Genomic DNA, 27,656 nt, shown 5'->3' on the forward strand with positions numbered 1-27,656 from the left:
ATATTTGCATGGAGTGTAGCCATGTATGGAAGTGAAACATGGACGATAAATAGTTTAGACAAGAAGAGAACAGAAGTTTTCGAAATGTGGTGCTACAGAAGAATGCTGAAGATTAGATGGGTAGATCACATAACTAATGAGGAGGTACTGAATAGAACTGGGCAGAAGAGGAATTTGTGGCACAACTTGATGAAAAGAAGGGATCAATTGGTAGGATATGTTCTGAGGCATCAAGGGATCACGAATTTAGTGCTGGAGGGCAGCGTGGAAGGTAAAAATCGTAGAGAGAGACCAAGAGATGAATACATTAAGCAGATTCAGAAGGATGTAGGTTGCAGTAGTTACTTGGAGATGAAGAAGCTTGCACAGGATAGAGTAGCATGGAGATCTGCATCAAACTAGACTCTGGACTGAAGACAACAACCATCATCGTCGATTTGCAGGATTTTGGAGCATGTACTATGTTCAAACGTCACCAATTACCTCGAAGGAAACGATTTATTGACAAATAGCCAACACGGATTTAGAAAATATAGTTATTGTGGAACACAAATGGCACCTTATTCTCACGAAGTGACGAGTGCTATCGATGGGGGATGTGAAATTATTCCATATTTTCATATTTCCAAAAGGCTTTTAGAACCGTTCCTCACATGTTATTTTTAATCGAAATGCGTATCTACGGAGTATCGTCTCAGTTATATTCGTGATTTCCTTTGAGAAACGTCACAGTTCATAGTAATCGACGGAAAGTCATTGATTAAAACATAAGTAATATCTGGCGTTCCGCAAGGAAGTGTTATAGACCCTCTGCTGCATCTGATCTACAGGGTGCCCATGAAGTAAGTATCCATTTTGGGGGAAACGTACATGTGGATTAGTTCTGTTACAGGTACCGTGAAGAGACATCACAATGTTAACAATTGCCGAAAGAATCACAATTCTGGAACATCGTTTACGTGGTGAAACGTATGCTGAGGTCCAGGGGCAGTTTGAGAGGAAGCCCCTACAAGACTTGCCATTCGGAAGCTCGTCAAATTCCGGCGTACATGATCTGTAGCTGATGAGAGACGCGATGGGTGACCACCGGTCAGCCCACAATCTGTACGGCATGTGAGGGAAGCTATAGAAAGAAGTCTAACGGCATATACTTGCCGGCTGAGTCGTGAACTATCCATGCCGAAATCCACAGTGTAGAAAGTGCTTCACTACACCCTTAAAAGGGCGGCATATCATATCCATGTGATTCACCAGCTAGAGGATGAAGACCATGTGGCATGAGCAGCCATGCGTCACGATCTGTTGGGGGCTGTAGCCCAGGAGGATCTGATGAATCATGTTATGTTCAGCGACGAGGCGACATTTCATGTATGTGGCGTCGTCAACAAACACAATTGCCGAATCTGTGCGGAGAAGCAACCCCATGAATGCACTGAGTGGCAAAGGAACTCTCCCAAGGTCAAGATGTGACTTGGTCTCTGAAAGGTAGGCTCTATGGGCCGTTTATGGTTGCTGAAAAGACTATTACCGGAGCAACCTACCTGGACATGCTACAGTTGTTCTTGGAGCCACTGTTGCAACAGTATGGTATCCTTGCCTCTTTCATGTATCAATAAGATGGGGCACCACCCCACTATGCAGACATTGTCCGGGACTACCTGAACGAGACCTTTCCTAAAAGGTGGACAGGAAGAGTTGCAGGTCGCATGTGGGCTGCTCGCTCCCCCGACCTCCCTCCCCTGGCCTTTTTTGCGTGGGGTTTCATCAAGAGCCGAGTTTATGCTACCAGGGTGCCACATTTGAATGAACTGAAACGCCGAATACGAGAGGCATGCTTGCTAGTAACCCGTCAAATGTTACAGCGCATGTTCCACGCAACCACAAGGCGATGGAAACAGTGTGTTGCCATTGCAGATAGACATGTTGAACAGTATTTGCTACTCTCTCTAAATATAATGTTTATTTTGTTGTAGCACATCTGGAAAATGAGAATGGATACTTACTTTATGGGCACCCTGTAAATAAACTGTTTGATAGACAGTCTGAAGAGCCCTCTTACATAGTTTGCAGATGATGCTTTCGTTTACCTTCTTGTTAAGTTATCAGATTATCAAATCCAATTACAAAATGATTTAGATAAGGTATCTGTATGGTGTGAATGTTGTGGGGCAAGCGAAGCAAAGACTTCAGTTTATTGGCAGAACATTAGACGATGCGACAGGTCTAGCAAAGAGTCTGCGTGAACTACGTTTGTCTGTCCTCTTCTAGAGTCTAGCTGCGCGGTGTAAGGTCCGTAACTGATAGGATTGACGGAGGACATAGAAAAAGTGCGGAGAAGGGCAGCTCGTTTCGTGTTATCGCGCAACAGGGGCTAGAGTTTCATGGATATGATACTCGAGTTTGGGTGGCAATCATCGAAACAGAGGCTTGTTCGTTTCAGTACGATCTTTTCACGAAATTTCAATCACCAAATTTCGCCTCCAAACACGAAAATATTTCTTCGGCGCCCGTGTGCATAGGGAGAAATGATCATTGTAATAAAATAAATCAGGAGTCGCACAGAAATATTTAGTGTTCTTTTACTCCGAGCGCTGTTTGAGGGTTGAACGGTATAAAAATATGAAACCTCTGCCAGCCACTAATTGTGAACTGCAGTGTAATCATGTAAATGTAGATGAAGAATCTTCGTTCCTTTCTTCCTCCAACGTATACTCTCACGGAATATTATAATATCCCTTGCTTGATCTAAACAAATTCTTGTCAAATAGTAAGGCTGTTAAGTGGATTTATAGGGTAATCCATAACCATCTCCGGTAAATAGTTCGACTATCAAAGAGTTTATCACATAATTTCCCTGATACTGACTCACTTCAGCTACTCCAACACTAGGAAGTAACTCTCACTCTTGCTGATAGGTACGGCTCTCAGTGACCTTGGACCACCAGACGGCGATCTAACAGCGGGTCGCTACACACACACAGAATAGACCATGAATTTAATTATGATTAAACGTGCTACAGTCTTCGGCCAAAGAAGGCTACAAGTGTAAAACAAGAACAATCGTCAAGGACTATTGTCTTTGATTAGTAACACTGTAGCCATTACACATTCGATCCCAACCACTGTTTACATTTTGAATAAAAATCGTCAGCAGACTTTCAGTATAGGTAATCGCCCTCATTCCGTCAACGGTCTTGTCAAAGAGTGCAACGGCACTCTCGCGTTCTCGTCAATACGGTATCAGAATGTTTAAGTTTTACCACTGTAAAGACGGAAGATCCGCGATTCGAAATGTCAGAACTGTGTAGTAAGTAGCGGCAGAAACACCACCACAAAATCACGCAGCACTAACACTCCAAACCATCGACTCTCGGAGAGAGATTTCAACCGTGTTCAACCTAATGGTAAAGTATCAAAATATTTTTCTCCGAATCATACAGTTTGGGGGAAAAGCGGTGAGAATAATTACTTTTGGAAACCTTTTATCAGCCAAAGCCTGTTATAACAATAAACTGTTTCGCTTAATAAAACGGCCGCCAGCCCAAATCGGGCACAGTGTCTATACAAAAAAATGAAGTCAATTTTCGACTGAATAAATAACTACTTTCATTTACTACGGTCACTTGGCAGTAAGTACTATTAATCCCACTTTCTGTAACTTACGAAATTTATCACTATACTTCATTAATTATTTAAAGAAGACACACATATGTTTCAACAAGGATACAAAAAAATATTAAACTTATAGCTATGATTCATATGACCAAAACTATTATTTAACACGACTAAATTTCATTTCTTTAGGACTGTTATTTGTTAACGTTTTACTAACACCAATATTTGTCTGGCTTTCTTTGACATGGAGAAGCAACACGAATAAGTACTGTTAAGATTGTTGCAGTTAAACAATTATGTTACTTTCCTTTCAGAAATACTATTGAAAACTTTTCCTTATGGTCACGCAAAGCAGTGGCCCTTAAACTGATACGTGCAAACTTCAGTATTTAATAATGATTTTCGAAATTCACTACCAAAACAGTACTATTGCCAGTAATTTACTATTATTCAAGCTTCGATAAACATCAGGACACTCGGAATAAATTCGTTTAGGTAAGGACCCTAATGAGGTAAATGACATAGGAAAAATCACGGTTAAACACAAAGGTACATTTAACAATTACATTCCACTGATTCAAGATGGATGGTTCATACTATGATACACTTCTAAATAAAGTACTTTGCCTGTTACTGATGTCGAAGGTGGCGTGAGGCGGTGGTGTGTAGTAACATTGCGCAGGTACGGCTCTTGGTGTACATAGCTCTGTCTTCCTCTTGGTGGCGACGATAAAATTGCAAATTTCTGAGCTATTAATTTATGGTCACACTGCGCCAATCATGTAGAATACGTCCGAGGCCAAAACCCATTCTTGCGGATAAATTCGGGGCCTCTAGTGCTTGACCAACGTAATGCATGTTCCCCACTTGCAGGGCAGCTACCGACTGTGTGAGCCACTTGCGCGCCAATTCTCACTCGCCGCCCCACCACCTTTTCCATTCCACCACAGAACGGAGTTCCGTTCTACCTATGATCTCTACACCTTTTCAATTTACACTTCTGCTTACAAAAACCCTAAGTATGAAGCATCTACAATTGCATGACAGCATATACATACAAAATTGACATAATTAATTACAGTTGTACTTGAAATATTACATAATTATTTCCAAAATGTTTTAATACATTTATTCCACCTACGTCAAAGATGTTATTTTAAATAGATAAACTACGCTTAACAAAAGCTTACTCTCGTTATAGTATTTGCTTAAATTTTCAAAACTACTATGGAACAAAAAAATTTTAAATTATACGGATTAATGGCAGTATTATGTTTACAATAGCATTAAAAGAGGGCGGAGGAGCGGATAGAGGTTGAGATATCCTCTTGCCTTTAGAATTCAAAACTGTCTCTAAAGGTGGAGAAATCAGCAATAATCAACATAAAATGGATGCCGGATGCAACGGAAGTCACTGCACTAAAATCGCATTATTTGTATCTACAGGAAATGTGACCTCTAATTGAAAAAGTGTTATAATGATCTCTTCATTGACAAAAAATTCCGTGTGAGTCTCCCACTAGGACATCGGGAGGGGACTGACAGGGGAGAGATGACCTGGGAAAAAGTCTGAAAAACCAATGAAGCGATATTCTTCGACTCGGAACATGAAATATCAGAAGTCCGAATGTGGCAAGGAAAAGGTAAATGCGAAGGCTCAGAGTAGACATAGGACTCGGGAAATGGAAAGAAGAAAACGATTTCCCCTCATGTGAATATCGGGTAATATCAACAAAAGTGGAAAATGTTATAACAGAAATAGGATTCGTTGTGAACAGGACGGTAGGGCAGAGACTGCACTACTGTAAACAGTTCAGTGATAAGGTTGTTCCCAGCAGAAGTCTGCAGCTCATGATATGCTGGTAGCCGGCACAGTGGCTCAGTTTTCGATCAGGGGACTAGCCACCCTCCTTGCGGTATACATGCCGAATTACAAGCAGCACATGAAGAAATAAAGTATAGCATGACGTTGAATAGGTAATTCAGTATTTAAAGTGAGATGTAAGTCTAATAATGATAAAGGTTGGAACTCTACAACATGAAAGGAAGTTCTTTGACATGGAGGCCAACAATGGTTGAATTGCAATCGCGGAACAGTGCCATTGACATAGGACAACCTTCTTTTGTTATTTTTATCCGTGCTTCATTACTGAACTGTCCATTTATCCTCATTACGGACACACTGTTTTTAATATGCTACGTATTACGTAAGTAAAATTTTTCGGTAATTCGATAACTTAAACTTGCATGTCGTGCACAACAGAATTGTGGTCTCGAATGCTTTGTTTTATTTCGCTAGTGTGTTCTTAGCGCGACTATAGCTCTTTATCGTGGGTTTGGTACATTTTTCCACTATATTATCACAGGTTATATAAATTAAATTTCCTGTTCATGGTCTTCGCAAATGTTGTTGAAAATTTTACTACATTCTTTGTCGAACGTGTTATATTCAGTTTCCGTGGTTGTTTGGCGTGATAAGTCTCTTAGTTTGGAGGTTTGTAGTTCATATGAATGCAGCGCGAATAGAAAATTTTGTGTGCCGCACATTACTCTGTGGTACGTGGCGTACTATGTTCTCTGACATCTATTCTTTCAAGACGACTTTCCAAATTATAATACATCCGTATGCTTCGTCGTGTTTAACTTTCTATTTGTCTTCTACGTGAATTTCTATGATTATGTGGCGGCTCTCTTGGTGCACAGTAATTTGGTGCCTGGTGTCTGCTGTTCAATACACAGTTGAAATTTCCTCCCATTATTATGTGTTCGTGGTGTCGCCCAAACAGCGGAACTGGTTAGTTTTTCGCCGTTGGCTGTTCCCGGATAGCGCTTACATATATTTTAGTGAATGTTCATACCACATTTAACGCCTCTGCTGCTCGTCGACTTTTCTAACTGTTCAGTAGTTTCCTTTTCTTGGTGAGTGTTGCTGTTTCCGAATGGATTTCGTTCCCAAGATTGTCTATGACATTCCAGCCGGCCATTCGGCCCAGTCTTATGATTGCATCTTCTTGAAGCATTAGCGTATCTATATCTGCTTTTGCACTCCGTCTTCAGGCCACAAGTGGCCCATCGGGACCATCCGACCGCCGTGTCATCCTCAGCTGAGGATGCGGATAGGAGGGGCGTGTGGTCAGCACACCGCTCTCCCGGTCGTTACGTTGGTTTTCTTTGACCGGAGCCGCTACTATTCCGTCGAGTAGCTCCTCAATTGGCATCACGAGGCTGAGTGTTCCCGAGGATTCATTTGTATGGGGTATCTCTCCTAAGAGTCGTCAGGAGCATTTTAACTCCTGTTTCGGCAGATATTTGCAATTTAATTATTGCACTGTGTAGTTGGATTCAGCCCACACAAACACTGCTTATAGGCTATCGTGAAACTCCAAATGTCGACGGAAAGTGTTGATTTGGTTCCCACTATAAAGGAAATGATTTTTGAAGAACTTTACATGCCCATTAGGTAGTGAGTTTCCAAATTAGCCTAGTACGACATCTTTATTATCGATGTTTATTAACAGGGGCAGTAGAACAGGAAGATTAGCCAGTACACCAGCAGCCACAACACCACGCTGGCCAGCGCTGACTGCTACCGCCATGATGCAACGCTGGTCAGTTCAGAAATGGTTCAAATGGCTCTAGACACTATGGGACTTAACATCTGAGGTCATCAGTCCCCTAGACTTAAACCTAACTAACCTAAGGACATCACAAACATTCATGCCCGAGGCAGGATTCGAACCTGCGACCGTAGCAGCACCGCGGTTCCGGACTGAAGCGTCTAGAACCGCTCGGCCACAGTGCCATGGTCAGTCGCTGCTGGAGTACTGATTATTAACAAGGACAGTAAAAGATGAAGAATACACACAGATAAAATTAAAATTGCGTTACACTGATTTGAGGCCGCTCTATCAAATGGGAACTTAAAATTCGCTTTGAAGAACGTTTTGATTGTAACGCTTACCTTTGACACTGGACTTGATGAGCAGTATTTGTTTGGGGTGAATCTATCTACACATTGCAAAAAGGGAATTGCAAATATCTGCCGAAACACCAGAGAAAACGGTCCTTGCGGCTCTCAGGAGAGACACGCTCTGTATTAAAATGAGACAATTGTCAAATTGTAGTGTAATGCCACGTCGACTCTGTATTTAATTCCATGCCGAATCATCATTTGAATGTATTATTCGCCTTATCGCTAGTTTATTCCCTCATTCTCGTATCTTATTCTTTGCTCATGTTATTCTCACTTATCACACCTATTGTCAGCTCTTCTCGGCCGCTGTCTGTTATTTTTTATCGTGTTATTTCTACTTCTGTCCTGCTTACTTTTCCCCTCAGTCTGTTCCAATTCTTGTATTGTTTGTAATGTTCTTTTGGGTCTTTTTTGTGCTGTCGACCCTTCTTAGTACCCAGTAACTCTTTCTTGTTTCTTCCCCTACTATCCAGCGTTTCCGGGTAGTTTTCCTGTGATTCGTTCGTTGCTTCGCTATTGCCTGCCACTTGCTGGCTCGCTTCTATTAAACTGGTTTCTCGCTCAACCTGCAATCCCTGCGTCTTTCCCACTAATTGCCCATTTAATTCAGCAGACTTGCGGGCATTTAACTCTACTGAATTACTACAGGCTTGTTGGTTTTATTGCGATTCCGTTAACGTTTCCTTTCTTGAATTGCTTTGAAGCTGGGAGACAGTAACTACTTCCAATTGCGTTTATATCCAGGAGATAAGATGATATGGTGCTCCGTACGCTGTGCACGTTCTCGGTTACCCGTAATAAATCAATAATGCTTTGAATTCCTGAAGATGAACGTAATATGGTGATTGTTATTGTATATAAATTTTAATTTCTCTCACATTCAGCACTTTGAAGTATCCCGCGTTTGCCCAACATTCATGTTGAGTATTGTAGACTGTTCCGTCAAGAAATTAGAAATTTGGGAACGTGAATTATAGGCCCTTATTGTTATCGATGCTAGCTCGGCATGGAATTCGGTAACCTTTAGGATTTCCCCAATACGACAAGCGAATTCTACTTCTCTCTTAGATTCCTGTAGGTTCCTCTAGCAAGATTCGATGACTCTTACTGTTAACATGGACTGCATTTGATATGAAACTGTAATGTAAACACGCCACGGTCCTTTATAAAATCTTCTTGGTGTTCAGACGGTGTCAAAGCTCAGTCAAAATTCGGAATTTCTAACATTACGAACGTCTTTCTCAACAGAAGATAACTGTTTGTCGGGAGCGAAGTCTGCTTCCTTGCTCCCGGCTGACATCTCCTTGTCGAAATAAAACGGTCTTAATCTTAAAAACCACGAGTGTTAACTGCGCTTTGACGCGCTCTCAACATCGGTAAGATTTTAGACGGGGATGTGACACCACGTTCTTGTTGCTGAGAACTATCCTGTAGCGATTTATAGAATTCTCGATCTAGATTAGCCGTACGGAAAAATGAACTTGATAGTACGAGTATTATCCTGACATTCAGACCCATACTGGAGTTCTGCTTACGTTTTTTAATATTATCCGTTAAGGATGTGAGGTAATGGTTGTCATCTTGTTACAGTAATAACTGGTAGCATTCGATGGTATATTTGTACCCCACACAATTACACAAAGGGTTTCGAGAAACAATGGTCTCGTCATTAGGTTATAAAATTTTGCTGATTCCATTCTCTCATCATCAGGTTGTAAAACTTAGCACATTCCGTTTTATTTGATCAGTTCTACGTGTGTGTTGGTAGATTCGTGAGCGTATTGTATTGTATGTTAACCGGAGGCCTAGAAACGACGGAGAGGCTCCGTCCCCACCGCAGCCGCAGTGGTCCACACCTCCTTCATCCCTCCGCCACCGAACCATTCATTCAGGGTTATTGTGGGGTTGCCCCCCCCCCCCCCCCCCCAAGAGACGAGTGTAGCCCCTATGTTTCCGTGGTAGAGTAATGGTGGTGCATCCGTACATGGAGAACCTTTTTGCGCTACAATCACCAACATAGTGTAACTGAGTCGGAATAAGGAGAACCAGCCCGCATTCGTCGAGGCAGATGAAAAACCGCCTAAAAACCATCCACAGGTGGCTGGCTCACCGGACCTCGACACAAGTCCGCCGGGCGGATTAGTGCCGGGGACCAGGCGGTCCTTCCCAATCCGGAAAGTCGTGCGTTAGACCGCACGGCTAGCCCGACGGTCTTCTTGAGCGTTCTTAAACTGATGAGGTAAGTTTCACAACATAATGTGAGAGCATTGTCTCTCTAAACTCGTTGATGAACTGTGTGTAGGACAAAAATACGGTTGAATGCCCAAATTATTACTCTTCTACTCACTGTCTTCTCAAACACATCACTCCCGCGAACCTCAGTCTGCACTGTTTACATCAGCCAAAAAAACCCGTGGTGCATACGTCCGACTTCTGTGACAATTGGAAGTGGGACTATGGAGGCATCTTATCTCTTAACAGAATTAAGGAAACGGACTACGAAAAATCTGTCCTGTGTGTGTGTGTGTGTGTGTGTGTGTGTGTGTTTCACATCTGACTGAAAGATTTTAATGAGTGGAATAAAGCATTTACGACGTCATTGGATGAAATAAAAGTGTGCTACAAAACGAAAAGTGATTCACTTTTATCCTCATTATGCTGCAAATTAAACCAGACATCACTGTGCCCGTACCTGGAGTTCAGCTCTATTTCATTTTGAATGTATCCTCTCTTTTCTAGAGTTCATGAGATCCTTTGTTTTCAAGATTTATTTTGGTTTAAGTTTGTGGTCGGTTGCCCTTTCCATCGTTACAGTCTTCAATTGTGAGGGACGCAGATTTTTGAATAGTTAATTTCGGGATTTTTCCGTCTAGAGTCAGACGTAAGAAGAAAAAAAAATGGCTCTGAGCACTATGGGACTTAACAGCTGTGGTCATCAATCCCCTAGAACTTAGAACTACTTAAACCTAACTAACCTAAGGACATCACACACATCCATGCCCGAGGCAGGATTCGAACCTGCGACCGTAGCAATCGCGCGGTTCCGGACTGCGCGCCTAGAACCGCGAGACCACCGCGGCCGGCAGACGTAAGAAGGTTTCTGTATTTTCGTCGTCCTTATTTGTGTAAACGAGTTATTAATTATCGTTGTTTCAAAAATTTTGCTCGTTAAACAATATTTCGTTGCGCTTTACACGTATGATATTTGAGTTATGGTACTTGTTTGAGCCGCGCTATCTAGGGCGCCTTGCCACGGTCCGTGCGCCCCCCCCCCCACCCCCCACCCCAACGTGGGAGGTTCGAGTCCTCCGTCGGGCATGGGTATGTCTGTTGTCATTAGTGTAAGTTAGATTAAGTAATGTGTAAGTTTAGGCACCGATGACCTCAGCAGTTTGGTCCCACAGGATCTTGCCACAGATTTGCAAGTTGCAATACTTATTTGTGTTATTTGTTTCAGATACTCTTTGGCGGCATGTGACGGTTACCGTTCGCCAGTAGATTCCTTTACATCACAACAAGTACGGCGCAGAGCTGTCAACTCCGCAAAAACGGCGTAAGGGTCCCTTAGAATTAGCAACAAGATTCTCATTTTACAGAGGTATATAAAAATTATCTAGGGCGTAGTATCTTCTAACAGGAAAAAATCTTCATCTGTCTTTAACATTTAATCAACATTTCGAAAATAGACATTTACTTCAAAACCAAATGAGGGAAATATTAATTAAATTATAATCACTTGCAATAGCCGCAGAAATGTAGCGTTGATTCATTTTAGTTTTGTCAGCTTATTACACACTGCAGTTATTTCAATTATAATGAAGCTTATAGCGCAGAAATGTCAACTAAATAGAAATTGCATCCAATCCATTAAAATATATTTAGTTATATTATTACACACATAAAAAAAATTCCATCGCGCAGGTTCTCAGAACTCCTGAAGATAGGCATTGACTGTGGATATTGTATCACAGGCACAGTCCCTTTGACTGTTCAGAGATGCCACTAAACTAAAGATGTAAGTAACCATGCATGAGTAGCGCTTATTAGATGGCGGGGTCCGACAGACGATCAATTCCAGACATTTCACCAGGAAGGAGGTACACGGCTCGTGTTGTCGGCAGTTCAACCATGCCTAGACGGTCAATACCGTGGTTCGATCGCCTCCGCATTGTTACTTCGTGCCAGGAAGGGCTCTCAACAAGGGAAGTGTCCAGGAGTCTCGGAGTGAACCAAAGCGATGTTGTTCGGACATGGAGGAGATACAGAGAGAGACAGGAACTGTTGATGACGTGCCTAGGCAGGCCACCCAAGGGCTACTACTGCAATGGATGACCGTTACCTACGGATTCTGGCTCGTAGGAATCCTGACAGCAGGCGGTGTGACCGAGCGGTTGTAGGCGCTTCAGTCCGGAACCGCGCTACTGCTACAGTCGCAGGTTCGAATCCTGCCGCGGGCATTGATATGTGTGATGTCCTTAGATTCGTTAGGTGTAAGTAGTTCTAAGTCTAAGGGACTGATGTCCTCAGATGTTAAGTCCCATAGTGCTTAGAGCCATTTGAACCATGACAGCAACGTCACCATGTTGAATAATGCTTTGCGTGCAGCCACAGGACGTCGTGTAACGACTCAAACTGCGCGCAATAAGCTGCATAATGCGCAATTTCATTCCCGACGTCCATGGTGAGATCCATTTTTGCAACCAGGACACCATGCAGCGCGGTACAGATGGGTCCAACAATATGCCGAATGGACCGCTCAGGATTGGCATCACGTTCTCTTCACCGATGAGTGTCGCATATGACGTCAACCAGACAACAGTCGGAGACATGTTTGCAGGCAACCCGGTCAGGCTTAACGCCTTAGACACACTGTCCAGCGAGTGCAGCAAGGTGGAGATTCCCTGCCAGCCAGAGTGGCCGAGGGGTTCAAGGCACTACAGTCTGGAACCGCGCGACCGCTACGGTCGCAGGTTCGAATCCTGCCTCGGGCATGGATGTGTGTGATGTCCTTAGGTTAGTTAGGTTTAAGTAGTTCTAACTTACAGGGGACTGATGACCTGAGAAGTCCCATAGTGCTCAGAGCCATTTGAGATTCCCTGATGTTTCGGGGTGGCATTATGTGGGGCCGGCGGACGCCGCTGGTGGTTGTGGAAGGCGCCGTAACGGCTGTACGATACGTGAATGCCATCATCCGAACCATAATGCAACCATATCGGCAGTATATTGACGAGGCATACGTCTTCATGGACGACAATCCGCGCTCCGATCGTGCACATCTTTTGAATGACTTCCCTCAGGATAACGACATCGCTTGACTAGAGTCGCCAGGATGTTCTCCAGACATGAACCCTGTCGAACACGCCTGGGCTGTTTATTGACGACGTGACCCACCAGCCACTCTGAGGGATCTACGCCGAATCGTCGTTGAGGAGTGGCACAATGTGGACCAACAGTGCCTTGATGCACTTGTGGATAGTATGCCACGACGAATACAGGCATGCATCAATGCAAGATGACGTGCTACTGGGTATGAGAGGTACGGATGTGTACAGAAATCTGGACCACCACCTCTGAAGGTCTCGCTGTATGGTGGCACAACATGTAATTTGCGGTTTTCATGAGCAATAGAAACGGCGGAAGTGATGTTTATGTTGATCTCTTTTCCAATTTTCTCTACAGGTTCCGGAAGTCTCGGAACCGAGGTGATGCAAAACGTTTTTTTATCTGTGAATATTACCTAGTGTACTACAGGTATGTAATTGAATGCTTATTATTTCCGTGGAAATGTTGTCAAGAGTTTTATAACTCTGTAGTTTGTTTCTCTATGTGACGGCGGATTCCCTAGAAGATGATGGAGCTAATTTATTCTTTGAAACGGAAAACTGATTTTTGATAAACAACAGATGTGTAGAATTATGAGAAAAGATATCTAGTTATGTTATGTGTCAGAACACATTTCGGAACGTACCTCGGTCCTAAGGTGATGTAGGCGAGTGTCACTAGAGTTTTACGTTTTTGTGTGATGTCTGGCCTTCTTCCCAAAATATTGGGATTGAAGTCTTAATGTGCTGTCCAGTGGTTTGGTCACCCATTATTTGTAAGTGGTCACTCAGCCACCGTTACTTATTTTTCCCTGTTTGTACTGCTATTTTATTTTTAGTTTTATCTCCCTGTTTTGATGTGCTGTGTCCAATCTTGCAATTTGAACAATACCACTTCTCTCACGATTCGGCTCTGAATTGAACTTTTGGGAACGGGCGCTGATAACCTCGCTGTTGTGCGCCCTAAAACACTAATCATCATCATCATCATCATCATCCTAAGGTGATGTACGTGTAATATTGTTTTCAAATAATTGAGTTTGTACAGGGTCCGCAGTCGTCATAAACTTTTTGAGTTAGATAACTTACCTACATCGGCTGTTATCCATTTTCATTTTATTAATCCTTTGTATACTAAACTTTTTTTGGGAGTATAGCTATTCTCAACTGTTTATTCCGTTAACAACATACGTTTTGAGCTACACTCATATAAGCTTTCTTTTTAGTGGGAGTCCGTGGTTCGCTGGATTTGAAAACTGTAACCTGATATTCAGTGTAGTACAATTAACACCTACCACACAAACAATGTTATGGTTAATAGCGCGACTATGCAGTACTGTTTGTACTGAACCAAACACGTATCAGGTTTCAGCTTTTAAGCTCGGCCAACAACAGACTATCCACGACAAACAATTATATGTGTGTAACCCAAAAGACAACCGAAACACGTAGTACACACAAAATAAAGTGGATGTAGGAAACTTATTTCTTTTAAGAAGTATTGTTTTGAGGTGATTTGTAGTGTAGTATTGTTTAGCATCGAATCATAGCAGTCAAAAAGAAAATGTAGTTGAGTACTTTTAAAATGTAGTGGAGGAGAATACTAAAAACTAAACAGACTTACAGAATATGAATACAGGAGAGGATTGAAAACTAGTGGAAATTATAAGAAATGAGGCAAATGTCTTTGTTGGCAGATATTGTACGAAGAAACTGCCTGCAATCAAGAGTCATTGAAGGAAAGATTACGCAGTAGAGAGGGATAGAATGAATATAGCTTAGAATGCGAGATGATGTTATGAAAGGAGGAAATTATCACAGATTAAGGAAGAAGCGCGGGACGGAAGAAAGTGGGGTACAGTTTGTCGATACCTCCTAAGAGAGATTCACCAAAAAACAAATGTAAATGAGCAATAGCATGTCAATGTTGTACCTTGCCTCCCTTTGGAAAATGATATAGTTAATTCAGCAAAACTTCATTGTTTTCTGTCGCCTATCGTGCGAGGTGGCGCACATTGGGCTCCCATTCGGGCGGACGACGCTTCAAACCCGCATCTGGCAGTCCTGACTTTGGTTTTCTGTGGCTTCCTTATATCTCTGCAGGAAAATTCCAGGTTTATTCCTGTGAAAGAGCACGGCCGATTTCCTTCCCCATTCTTCTCTAACCCGAGCTTGTGCTCCGTCCCTAATGACTTCGTTGTAGACGGAACTATAGAATTAATCTCTTCCTCCTTTCTGTCGCCTGATAGAGCATTGTTGTTGTCGTTGTTGTTGTGGTCTTCAGTCCTGAGACTGGTTTGATGCAGCTCTCCATGCTACTCTATCCTGTGCAAGCTTCTTCATCTCCCAGTACCTACTGCAACCTACATCCTTCTGAATCTGCTTGGTTATTCATCTCTTGGTCTCCCTCTACGATTTTTACCCACCACACTGCCCTCCAATACTAAATTGGTGATCCCTTGATGCCTCAGAACACGTCCTACCAACCGATCCCTTCTTCTAGTCAAGTTGTGCCACAAACTCCTCTTCTCACCAATCCTATTCAATACCTCCTCATTAGTTATGTGATCTACCCATCTAATCGTCAGCATTCTTCTGTAGCTCCACATTTTGAAAGCTTCTATTCTCTTCTTGTCTAAACTATTTATCGTCCACGTTTCACTTCCATACATGGCTACACTCCATACAAATACTTTCAGAAACGACTTCCTGACACTTAAATCTATATTCCATGTTAACAAATTTCTCTTCTTCAGAAACGCTTTCCTTGCCATTGCCAGTCTACATTTTATATTTTCTCTACTTCGACCATCATCAGTTATTTTGCTCCCCAAATAGCAAAACTCCTTTACTACTTTAAGTGTCTCATTTCCTAATGTAATTCCCTCAGCATCACTCGACTTAATTCGACTACATTCATTATCCTTGTTTTACTTTTGTTGATGTTCATCTTATACCCTCCTTTCAAGACACTGTCCATTCCGTTCAACTGCTCTTCCAAGTCCTTTACTGTCTTTGACAGAATTACAATGTCATCGGCGAACCTCAAAGTTTTGTTTCTTCTCCATGGATTTTAATACCTACTCCGAATTTTTGCTATAGAACGAGAACAGTGAAGAACTCAATATCGAACCCTGTGTGACGCCCGTTGTAGTTTCTTCCAGTATTTATGACGTCTTTGCGCATTTCATGTTTGGATACAATGTTACACGCGAAGCCGACGCTACGTCCTCGTGGAAAGTTTTACGTTGTGTTGCTCTTGCATAAAAAACAAGCTTAGCGGAGATTCCATACATCAGCCGTAAAGACGGCCATTAAGTGGAAGGAGCGCTTATTAAGCACAGTTACGGCGGTGAGAGGGCGCGCATCCGGCTGCCGCGGCCCATAATTCGCCCCGGCAGTCCATCCGATCGAGCGGCCGTCACCTCCGGGACGATCACGAGCAGCTGATTACGCTTATGTAATCCAGCGTCAGCCGGCGTGACGAGCGCTTTCTCCATTCCGCTGTTCCCGTAATTAAGTGCAGAACTGTGGACTGCCCTTGCGCACGGCCTCTTCCATAAAAACCCTCTAGGAACAGTTTTTAGATTCGGCCATCTCAACCAGAGAAGTGTAGTACACGGCTGGTGCTCTTACGATATTACCATATCCGCTACCTTTCTGTGGTCGTCAGACTTCTGCAGTCACGCCTTATACCAGGTCCACTCACATTAATGTGAAAACTGCCGGTGTTTGACGTCAATGACCACTTACAGACAGCAGGTTACAGCACGAGAATTGGATGGTATGTAAAGCATGAGGAGAGGGGGGGGGGGGGGGGGGGGGGGAGGGCACGCTGCAGTCGTTGTAGTACTGCAAACGCGGAGAGAGTTATATGGCGTCCAAAAGGGGATGATCATTGGTTTTCGGATCAAGGGTGAAAACACTTCCGGAACGGCTAAATCTGTAAACGGTTCGCATGCTGGCTGATTAAATTATACTGTACATGCCCAAATGACGCTAGCCAAAGCCGACGTCGAGTCATCTGTGGTATATGACAGGGATGACCGACGACTATGGAGATGTGTACGGGCGAATAGATGCGCAACTGTTGGGCAGCCGACTGTCCAGGTGAATCAAAGGGCTGTCAACAGCTTCTCCTCAATGACCGTTCAGCAAACGTTGCTGCGTATGAGTCTCTGTTGGTGAAACGAGGTGGACTCTCAAATATGTCCGCAGGGAGTGTTGTACCACACGTCGTAGAGACAGTAGTCATTTAAACCGACAGATTTATTTGTTTATTGCTATTGCATCTCCATGCGCTCCATATGGGGGACGGTGGATCTCAGCGGTACAGGCAACCCTCTCTCCAGCCAATGGAGAACAGAATATTAAAGTAGATGCGAAAACAAGAGACAGATAGCGTAGATATATAGCCTAAATTTAAAACTTTTTAAAGGTGAAAAATAAAATGGAATTTTGAGATCTACGGCGGATGACTTTTTGCACTGGTAGTTAAAAACAGTGATAATAAAAGGTAAATTGAAATACAATAAGCGCACATTTAAAACATTTGAAACATACTGCCAAAACACTGACATGTAAAAGAGGCATTTTCTGGCGCTAGAAATTGGAAGGACCTGCCACGTCATAGGGAGTCAGTTGGTGAAACGGAAAAGGATGAGCGGTGAAGAGGGTAGGAGCGTGGTGCTGGTGCACTGCAGCTTTAGGGTAAGAGAGGTGTTGGGACAGAAGATGGGATGGAATAGAGGGGGGAATTGATGACACTAATAGTGGCTGGGAGAATGGGAGTGGGTAAGCAAAAACAGAAGGAAAAAAAGAGGATAAGGAAATGTGGGGAGAGGAGGAAAAGGAAGCCCTGATAAGGAGGATTACTTGGGGTGAATCTATAGCTGTTTGGATGAGTAAATGTCAGGCGGAGCTCATGATGGAGGGGGAGATGGGTGAACTGGAGAGGGTGTAAGTGAAGGGTTGGTGGAATGTGTTGGTAAAGGTGAGGCAGTACATGAGGACTGGAAAGTAGAGGAGAAAAGGTAGGATTATTGGGGTCGAGTTTGTGGATAGATTGTTCAGATGTGTTCAATGTGATTGAGGAGAGGCATTTTTTCTAAAACTGAATACAATTCTGTGATAATGCGAGGAACTGGCAAGTCTCATATGGTTAACAAATGCGACTGTAGCGGGTGTACTCCTTGACTGTTTATCACATGACCAAGATACTGCAGCTCAGGTTTTAAAAAATCACACTTGTCCAGTCTGCACTTCAGTCCTTCATCAGATAACACACGAAACAAAGCACATAAATTTTTAATCTGTTCTTCAGGTGTACGACCTGCTTCTAAAACATCGTCCAAATAGTTTGAACAGTTTGGCACTTGTGCAGTCAGCTCTTCCAAATACCGTTGGAAAATGGCGGGTGCAGAAGCACTACCAAAAGGCAAACGCAGATATTTAAACAAGCCCAAGTGAGTATTCACTACACACACTTTTTGAGATTCTTCATCGAGCGGTATGTGAAGATCTGCGTCGCACAAATCAATTTTTGAAACATTGCGTCCAGTGACATTTACAGTGCTATAATTACGTGGCGTTCGGGAAAATGTTTGCTGATGGGGACAAACACTGCACTTCCTACCGTTGATAATAGATAGGGAAGTTTTACACTACCTGGAACGTTGTGGGCGAGTAAATGTGCCTCGAACTGGGACAACCACTCGAGCCATTCGTGTTCACTAAACTTTCGAAAAGGTGGTACAGCAGCTGTAGTCGGCGGTGCTGGTTCTGTCGGGCGCGCAGCATTGGCGAGTAGCTTCTGGACTGTGTTGAGAAGAGTCGAAATCTGGTTTGTCTAAAACTGAAACAACTGCATTAGCTGTGCGTCATCTAAGGCTTGCGGTTGCGGCGCAGGTGGTTGTACAGGTGTGGGAGGTGGGGAGGGGGGGGGGGCATATTCGAAGACACAAATGCAAAAAAAATATATATGGTAAGCAGGGTAAGGAATGACAAAATCGAATAAATGTTCTGCAATGGCCACCTGAAAACACTGATTAGCAAAAACGACAAGAAACTGTTAAATCAAAGCGAGCACGCCGGCAAAGTGAAGACAAGACAGAATTAAGGTGCCCGTACATAAAAAAAGTCCTTGGCTGGCAGGCACGTAATTCCGTGATAAGACTCGTTGCTCGTTGTGGTGTCTTGCCCACACGTCGCTAATAGGGTGCCTATGGGACGCAGCGTTCTCGGAATGCTATTCAACAATTCAATCAAATAACATCAGTAGTTTTATTTCCAGAAAGCAAATTGACAATACTTGACTATAGCAAATGTCACTAGCGGAAGGCGACTTGAAAACAATACAGTCTGATAGCGAAGCACTAAACACGTCGCACTCTCGGGCCATCTAACCCCGAGGCTTTTATTTTTTTTAGGGTGTGATATGGTACCATACAGCATCATTGGTCTTTTGCGGTCTAGCTGTGTTGGTGAGGCAGTAAATTTATCCACAGGGCGGTATGGAAATGGAAATGTCGTGTGGCTAGGGCCTCCCGTCGGGTAGACCGTTCGCCTGGTGCAGGTCTTTCAATTTGACGCCACTTCGGCGACCTGCGCGTCGATGTGACGCTGCGTCACTGCAACAGACAGGTGTGGCGGTGGGACTTGGAGTCCCTACCACCCTCCAACGGTGACAGTACTACATCAGTCAGGCAGAAAAACTTAGCCCGACATGCGCAGGTAGGGCGGGAAGGTAGTGGGCTAGTTCCACCAAAGGATGCATCTGTGGTGGGCGTGCCAGGCCTATCGTTAGCCGCGGTCAGAATCCGATTTCTCTAGGATGGTTGGGGGAACCGGATGTCGATGCCAGCGGCGTAACCCCTGGACAGTGCCCCGCAGTGCATCCACTTTCTCATAGAGCGGCTGCGCGTTGTTGGGTATGGTCGTTTTGAGGGAGACGGTATCTGCTTCCTCGTGGAGAGTCACAATTCTCGTGAATGGCGGGGCGTGCAGTCTCCACATGAGAACCTTGTTCTGCAGGCGCTACAACGTCCGCATCCTGGTGACACTAATCGTGGCCCATGCAGTGAGGCCATACGTGAGGGCAGGCAGGATAACGGCCCGGTAGATACGGAGCTTGGTATGCAGGTTAAGTTTCCTACTGCAGAAGAAGGTCTAGAAAGCCCTGGTCAGCTTTTTCCCCTTGGTGGCGACATACTCCGCATGACGGTTGTAAGGTAGCAGATTCTGCACCTTACATGATGCTAAATCAGTACTAATACACCGAATAATAATTGATAATTGGCCCACAAGTAGGAGAGAATGGACACAGAAAAGGAAGTTGTGTGTGTCATGTCAGACTAACGAGATGGGCTCAGAGGCTGGAACACGGCCGGAACCCTTAAGGAAGGTGTTAATGTAATGTCAAACTAACGGGATGGCCGCGGCCGGACCCCTTTGTCAGCTGGCACTTCAGACCACCAAAGACGTTCGGAGAGGCTGGGCCATCACAACAAGAAGCGAGAAGGAGCTATATGCGAAAGAGAGAAAGACGATGGTGGAAAATTTGCGGAAGACTGTGACGGGATTGGCGCAGAGCGCGTAGAGACACGTGTTAAAAGTTTGGCGGCAACAGTAACCGCGGGAGAATTCTGTATCGTGGTTGGATACAAACGCGCACGGATACATGGAAGTCTGTGTCGTGATTGGCTACCAACGCGCACGGATCCATGGGGCGAAGAACGGCCAGGTTTGCAAAAACTCTGAAGGAGGACTCTGGGGTCGGCTGTGGAGGAGAGCAGTCGCAGTGTCTGGCTGCCCTGCTTGGAGAGCGTGGAGAGAAGTAGGTAGGAGAAGTTACCGGCATTGAGTCCAGTGGTTACTCTCCAAGTCTGAATAGTTTAGAGCATACGACTCCACACACGTAGCATTATCTGTTCCTCTGAGGAGAGAAACAGATTTGTACTAACTTGTGGTGCTCGTGTGCAATCTGAAGTGTACCTTTGCTGCCGCGCACTTGAGTCGACCAACTACTCTTGGCATATGTGCAAGTAGATTGAGTATTGACTAGTGACGGACTCCGCAACCGAACACTTACGTACAGGAGTTTACGGGCGCAAACCACGTCCACGTTGGAGATTAAAGCCAAGCTCGCTCACGCGAAAGACGGCATCACGACGTTGGCTGGGCCGACCGTCATAATCATCACGGAGAATTACGGTGATATTAGCAATCATCAGCCAAAGTAGGGCACAGTAATTCTAAATGAGTTCATATTCCGCTAGCTCTTTGACTGGCGCTCTCTGTGTCCGTTCAGGCAGAACTGCAATAGAATCACTTGCGGGTTCAGTGTTGACTTAAGTAGTTAGGAAAAGAGGATACATTGTGCCAGTGATAGGCTAGTTAGGTTAGCGAGTGTATTGTATTGTCATGTTATGCTAGAAATATTGCTCATCCTGTTCTGAATAAATCTTAATTTGGTATCATATGCTAATCACCGCATTATTGATTTCGTAGCTAGCAATCACCATATTTTTGTTTAATAATTAGAGTGTAATGATAATTTAGATAAAAATGATACTGGGAGCATAACCGCGCGTTTAAACAGAACCAACTTAAGTCAGATAGCAACTCAAGGTCGACTAATACTACCAATAGATATTTTTCAATACATCGATAATTTTACAATAAACCCCACGTACGCTGCACGGTGGAAGAGAAACTTGTGGTCCATCTGGACCCCAAGGTAGGTGGTCGTCGGGGACCAGGGCACCTGCATGCCTGCAATCGAAATATTACGGCGGAGAACTGGGCGCCGTTTGGTGAAATAGACTGCCATAGGTTTGGTGGCATTGAGAGCTATTTTGTTTGTAATGGTGGCATCCACCTGTCACTGGAGGCGGGCAACGATGGCATCAGTGATACAGCCCATGGTATATAGTGCTATGTCATCAGCATATTGTGCCAGGTGGCACTCGGGAATGACTGGCATATCATTCACATAGATATTAAAAAGGATGGGAGACAACACCGATCCTTGTGGAGTGCCCGCTGATAATTGACGAATGCCGGAACGCATTCCCCGTTTCAGTGCCTCAAACTAAATAGTAGAGACATGATTGGTCAACTTAAATTAAGGCCAGTTGACGTCATAAAGACGTACAGGTGAGAAAACTCAGAGTAAGAATCTGCGCCTTAAGTAGCAGAATGGAACAGGAGTATGGCCGAAGTCATGCTCCACAACGATTCCAAAAAAGTGCAACTAAGTCGCGTGACCATTGGATTCCGACAAAGGTCAGATCTTGAATGCCGTGAGGCTGCACAGAGCAAGACCGAAGCCAATGTTATTCAACTCCCCATTACCCTCGGAAAGCCACAAATCAGCATTCAGTGGTGATTTCAAAATTCCCCTACACTATCATCATTCCCGCCAATAGCGACCGTTCCCTCCAGTTTAGTGCAGGGCTTTATGATGTCAACTGGCATTAGTTTAAGTTGACCAGTCATGCCTCTACTATTTAGCTGTTGTTGTGGTCTTCAGTCCTGAGACTGGTTTGATGCAGCTCTCCATGCTACTCTATCCTGTGCAAGCTTCTTCATCTCCCAGTACCTACTGCAACCTACATCCTTCTGAATCTGCTTAGTGTATTCATCTCTTGGTCTCCCTCTACGATTTTTACCCTCCACGCTGCCCTCCAATACTAAATTGGTGATCCCTTGATGCCTCAGAACATGTCCTACCAACCGATCCCTTCTTCTGGTCAAGTTGTGCCACAAACTTCTCTTCCCCCCAATCCTATTCAATACTTCCTCATTAGTTATGTGATCTACCCATCTAATCTTTAACATTCTTCTGTAGCACCACATTTCGAAAGCCTCTATTCTCTTCTTGTCCAAACTATTTATCGTCCATGTTTCACTTCCATACATGGCTACACTCCATACAAATACTTTCAGAAATGTCTTCCTGACACTTAAATCTATACTCGACGTTAACAAATTTCTCTTCTTCAGAAACGCTTTCCTTGCAATTGCCAGTCTACATTTTATATCCTGCAAAACCCCTTTACTACTTTAAGTATCTCATTTCCTAATCTAATTCCCTCAGCATCACCCGACTTAATTCGACTACATTCCATTATCCTCGTTTTGCTTTTGTTGATGTTCATCTTATATCCTCCTTTCAAGACACTGTCCATTCCAAGACACTGTCTCCGATAGAATTACAATGTCATCGGCGAACCTCAAAGTTTTTATTTCTTCTCCATGGATTTTAATACCTACTCCGAATTTTTCTTTTGTTTCCTTTACTGCTTGCTCAATATACAGATTGAACATCATCGGGGAGAGATTACAACCCTGTCTTACTCCCTTCCGAACCACTGCTTCCCTTTCATGTCTTTCGACTCTTATAACTGCCATCTGGTTTCTGTACAAATTGTAAATAGCCTTTCGCTCCCTGTATTTTACCCCTGCCACCTTTAGAATTTGAAAGAGAGTATTCCAGTCAACATTGTCAAAAGCTTTCTCTAAGTCTACAATTGCTAGAAACGTTGGTTTGCCTTTCCTTAGTCTTTCTTCTAAGATAAGGCGTAAGGTCAGTATTGCCTCACGTGTTCCAGTGTTTCTACGGAATCCAAACTGATCTTCCCCGAGATTGGCTTCTACTAGTTTTTCCATTCGTCTGTAAAGAATTCGTGTTAGTATTTTGCAGCAGTGACTTATTAAACTGATAGTTCGGTAATTTTCACATCTGTCAACACCTGCTTTCTTTGGGATTGGAATTATTATATTCTTCTTGAGGTCTGAGGGTATTTCGCATGTTTAATACATCTTGCTCACCAGATGGTAGAGTTTTGTCAGGACTGGCTCTCCCAGGGCCGTCAGTAGTTCCAATGGAATGTTGTCTACTCCGGGGGCCTTGTTTCGACTCAGGTCTTTCAGTGCTCTGTCAAACTCTTCACGCAGTATCGTATCTCCCATTTCATCTTCATCTACTATTTAGCTAGAGGCGCTGAAATTGCCATTTGACCGGCTACGAAAACAGCATGGCAAGACCACTGGCCATCCGCCGCCAGACAGTCGCACCAGGCGGGGCACTGTCCGGAAGAATTCTCAGAATCATGAAGACAATGCAGTCAGTCGGTGCCAGCATTCTTCGATCCAGACGCACAGGAACGGCAAACACATAAAATGTGGCGACAGACGGCTCGCAAGTCGTTTCGCCCTCCATACAGTGGGCGAAACTCGACCAAGGTCAGACGCCCCGTCAGGCGCTCAAGCCCATTGATTACGACCCTCCCTGTATTCAGGGAAGTGCAGACCCCCCACGAAAACGTAGTGTGTCGCGTCTTCCAGTGCTCGCTTCACAACAAGCCATACAGGGAAGTAACAGAGAAAACTAAAAGCAGGACCACATACAGTTCCCAACATTCATAGCAATCAAGTGAGAAGTAATTTGAGTTCTCAGTACAAATACTCTCATCAGAACAAATCTCCTTTGACCATTTCCCACTGTGAAATGTTATAAAACTTTAATGAAATTGAAGAAAATGAGAGGCGACATGTAAAAAAAAAAGGGGGGGGGGCATGGAGCATGGAACCTCTCACAATCACCGAGAATGAATGATTGGAACCACAACCTCATTTCCATGACCAGTTCCATAGCATCTACAGCGTTTCAAAGCAAATAGTTGGTTCGTTTTTCAGGGTGACCAATATTTTGTCCTGTGAAGTTGAAACTGTGCTATACACGAAGGTTGGTGTGAACAATGCGGCGTTTAATTACATAGTGTTTCATTAGAGGTGGTATGACTTTGCCTTCTCATAGAAAGAAATTTGTCAAACAAAAACGTTTCTGTTTACCATTAGTCGACTTCCGTTCTGCAAATACCATAAATGACACAGTCTGCAAGTCAACACCATCGCACGCCTAATGAGTATCAAAAATCTGTGTTTCTGGACGAGTTCCGTTTCTACATGTTATACTGTGATGACCACATATTTTTAGGTACTACCATAGTGACCGTAGTCAGGTAGTAAGAAAGAAAGAAGAAAGGGGATTTGGTGATCAAGGCTGCGTCGACACTAAGACATTAAAGACAGGACACTAGTTCTAATTTGATAGGCATGTTGTAAGGATCTGTCCATATCAGTACAAAATTCGTCATCCAGGCATGTACCTTAGTGGATTTAAGGAAGATGCGAAAAACGTGAACCTGGATGGCATACTGTGCTTTGATCCTCCACACTTCCAGAAAGCCATACGAGCGCCGCGGCCGCTACGTAACGTTCCGCTTTACTTAAACACTGATGAGCCAAAGAAACTGGTACACTGGTCTAATGTCGTATAGGGCCCTCGCAAGTACGCAGAAGTGCCGTAACACACAACATTGCATGCACTCGACTAACGTCTGAAGTTGTGCTAGACGGAATTGACACCATGAATCCTGCAGGTAGTGGAGATCTCTTCTGAAGGCATCCCATATATGCTCAATAATGTTCATGTCTGGGAAGTTTGGTGGCCAGCGGAAGTGTTTAAACTCAGAAGAGTGTTCCTGGACAATTCTGTAGTAATTCTGGGCGTGTGGGGTGTTGCATTGTCCTGCTGGAATTGCCCAAGTCCGTCAGAGTGCGGATTGTACATGAATGGATGCAGGTGATCAGACAGGGTGCTTACGTACCAGAGTCGTATCTAGATGTATCAGTGATCCTATATCACTCCAACTGCACGCACCCCACACCATTACAGAGCCTTCACCAGCTTGAACAGTTCCCTGCTGACATGCAGGGTCCATGGATTCATGAGGTTGTCTCCATACCCGTACACGTTCATCCGCTCCATACAATTTTAAACGAGACTCGTCTGACCAGGCAACACATTTCCAGTCATCAACACCCCAATATCGCTGCTGACGGCTTTGTGTCGTGCAGTCATCAAGGGTACACAAGTGGGCCTCCAGCTCCAAAAGCCCATGTCGATGATTTTCTCGTTGAAGGGTACGTACGCTGACACTTGTTGATGGCCCAGTATTGAAATCTGTCACGTTGAACGATTCTCTTCAGTCATCGTTGGTCCCGTTCTTGCTGGATTTTTTTTCGACTGCAGCGATGTCGGAGATTTTATGTTTTAGGGGATTCCTGATATTCACGGTACACCCGCGAAATGGTCGTCTGGAAAAATCCCCTCTTCATCGCTACCTCGGAGATACTTTGTCCCATCACTCATGCGCCGGCCGTAATATCACGTTCAGACTCAATTAAATCTTGATAGCCTGCCATTCCAGCATCAGTAACCGAACTAACAACTGCACCAGACACTTGTTGTCTTATATAGGCGTTGACGACCACAGTGCCGTATTCTGCCTGTTTACGTATCTCTGTATTTGAATATGTATGCCAATACCAGTTTCTTTCGCGTTTCAATGTATTTTGGTGTCCTGAAATTTTGAGCAACATAGCGGACAAAAGCTTTGTATAAGAGTTTGGGACAACGTAGTATAGAATATACGATCAGTGTCTTTAGCTATCAAGGGCGACCGGAACAGATGATGTAGGTTTTAGTGTACAAAGTGCTATTCCTATCTTCAAGCAACTCCAAGCGTCCTTTTTCAGCGCGGCTTTTCCCGTCGTGTTTAATGAGAAATGAGCATTCATTCTTCCAAGGGAGACCCGTAGTGCTGCTTCCTTGGTCTGTACGTCTTTTTATTTTTTATTTTTATTTATTTATTTATTTTTTGACGTGTCCTCATACGGCATGTCTGAATTATGACAGGTCGGTACATTGACCAGAACGGTCCTCCAACAGCCTCTGTTGATGATGTATGGACACATAGCCTGGAAGCACTGAGGAAACATCACAACAGCATAAGTTTTCAAAACCTCATTCGCTACAGTGCTGCTATGTTTAGAGGATCGGATTGCAGTACAGTGATATCCCAGTCTCTGTAATCTAGATTATTTGTGTACTGCTGAAATGCCTGGGCTACCAGGACAGAGCGGATTAGGTTGTGGAAAAGGGCCAAAATGAGTTCCTGTCAGTTGTACTCAACATACAAACTTTATTTATCAACACACAATATTACAACAAGGATGCAAAACACTCAAAACTTTAATCGACCCCCTTTGATGAACTTTAGATCGGCTGAAGGCCACGTTAAAAATCCAAGACACAGGGCTTAAGCAAAATTGAAATACGAGGTTCTTCTGGAGGTTTCACCCAAGAATATTTTCTAAATCTTGAATCTAATCTGCTGAAGGCCATAGCAATTTAATTTTAATGGAACTAGGCTGGAGGTCGCATATTAAGCGATAAGAGGAGTTTCAGTCAAAAGGCAGAAGGCGTTATCTTAAAACATTTCATGCAAATTGGGCTGAAGGCCCCATTCAATAGCATAACAATCTTACGCCTTAAAGGCAAGAGAAGAAGATTAATTTAAGAGATATTAAAACTCGGCTGAAGGCCACATATCAACCAAATATGTTTAACGGCTTAAGGCCTAGAAAGAGCTTCAATATAAAAGGCAGAAAGCCTTATCTTAAATCCTCTCCAGTAAAATTCGGCTGAAGGTCCCATATAAAAATATAACAATCTCATGCCTTAAGGGCAAGACAAGAAAACTAATTTAAGAGATACTGATACTCGGCTGAAAGCCACACATCAACCAAATAACTAAAATCCAAACAGGGAAATTACTACACAACACACAAGGAACGGCGCTCAGAAGTTGCCAAGGGTCAGCCTGGGATTGTAACAC

The sequence above is a fragment of the Schistocerca serialis genome, chromosome 2 (assembly GCF_023864345.2).
Source record: "Schistocerca serialis cubense isolate TAMUIC-IGC-003099 chromosome 2, iqSchSeri2.2, whole genome shotgun sequence".
Lineage (NCBI taxonomy): Eukaryota > Metazoa > Arthropoda > Insecta > Orthoptera > Acrididae > Schistocerca > Schistocerca serialis.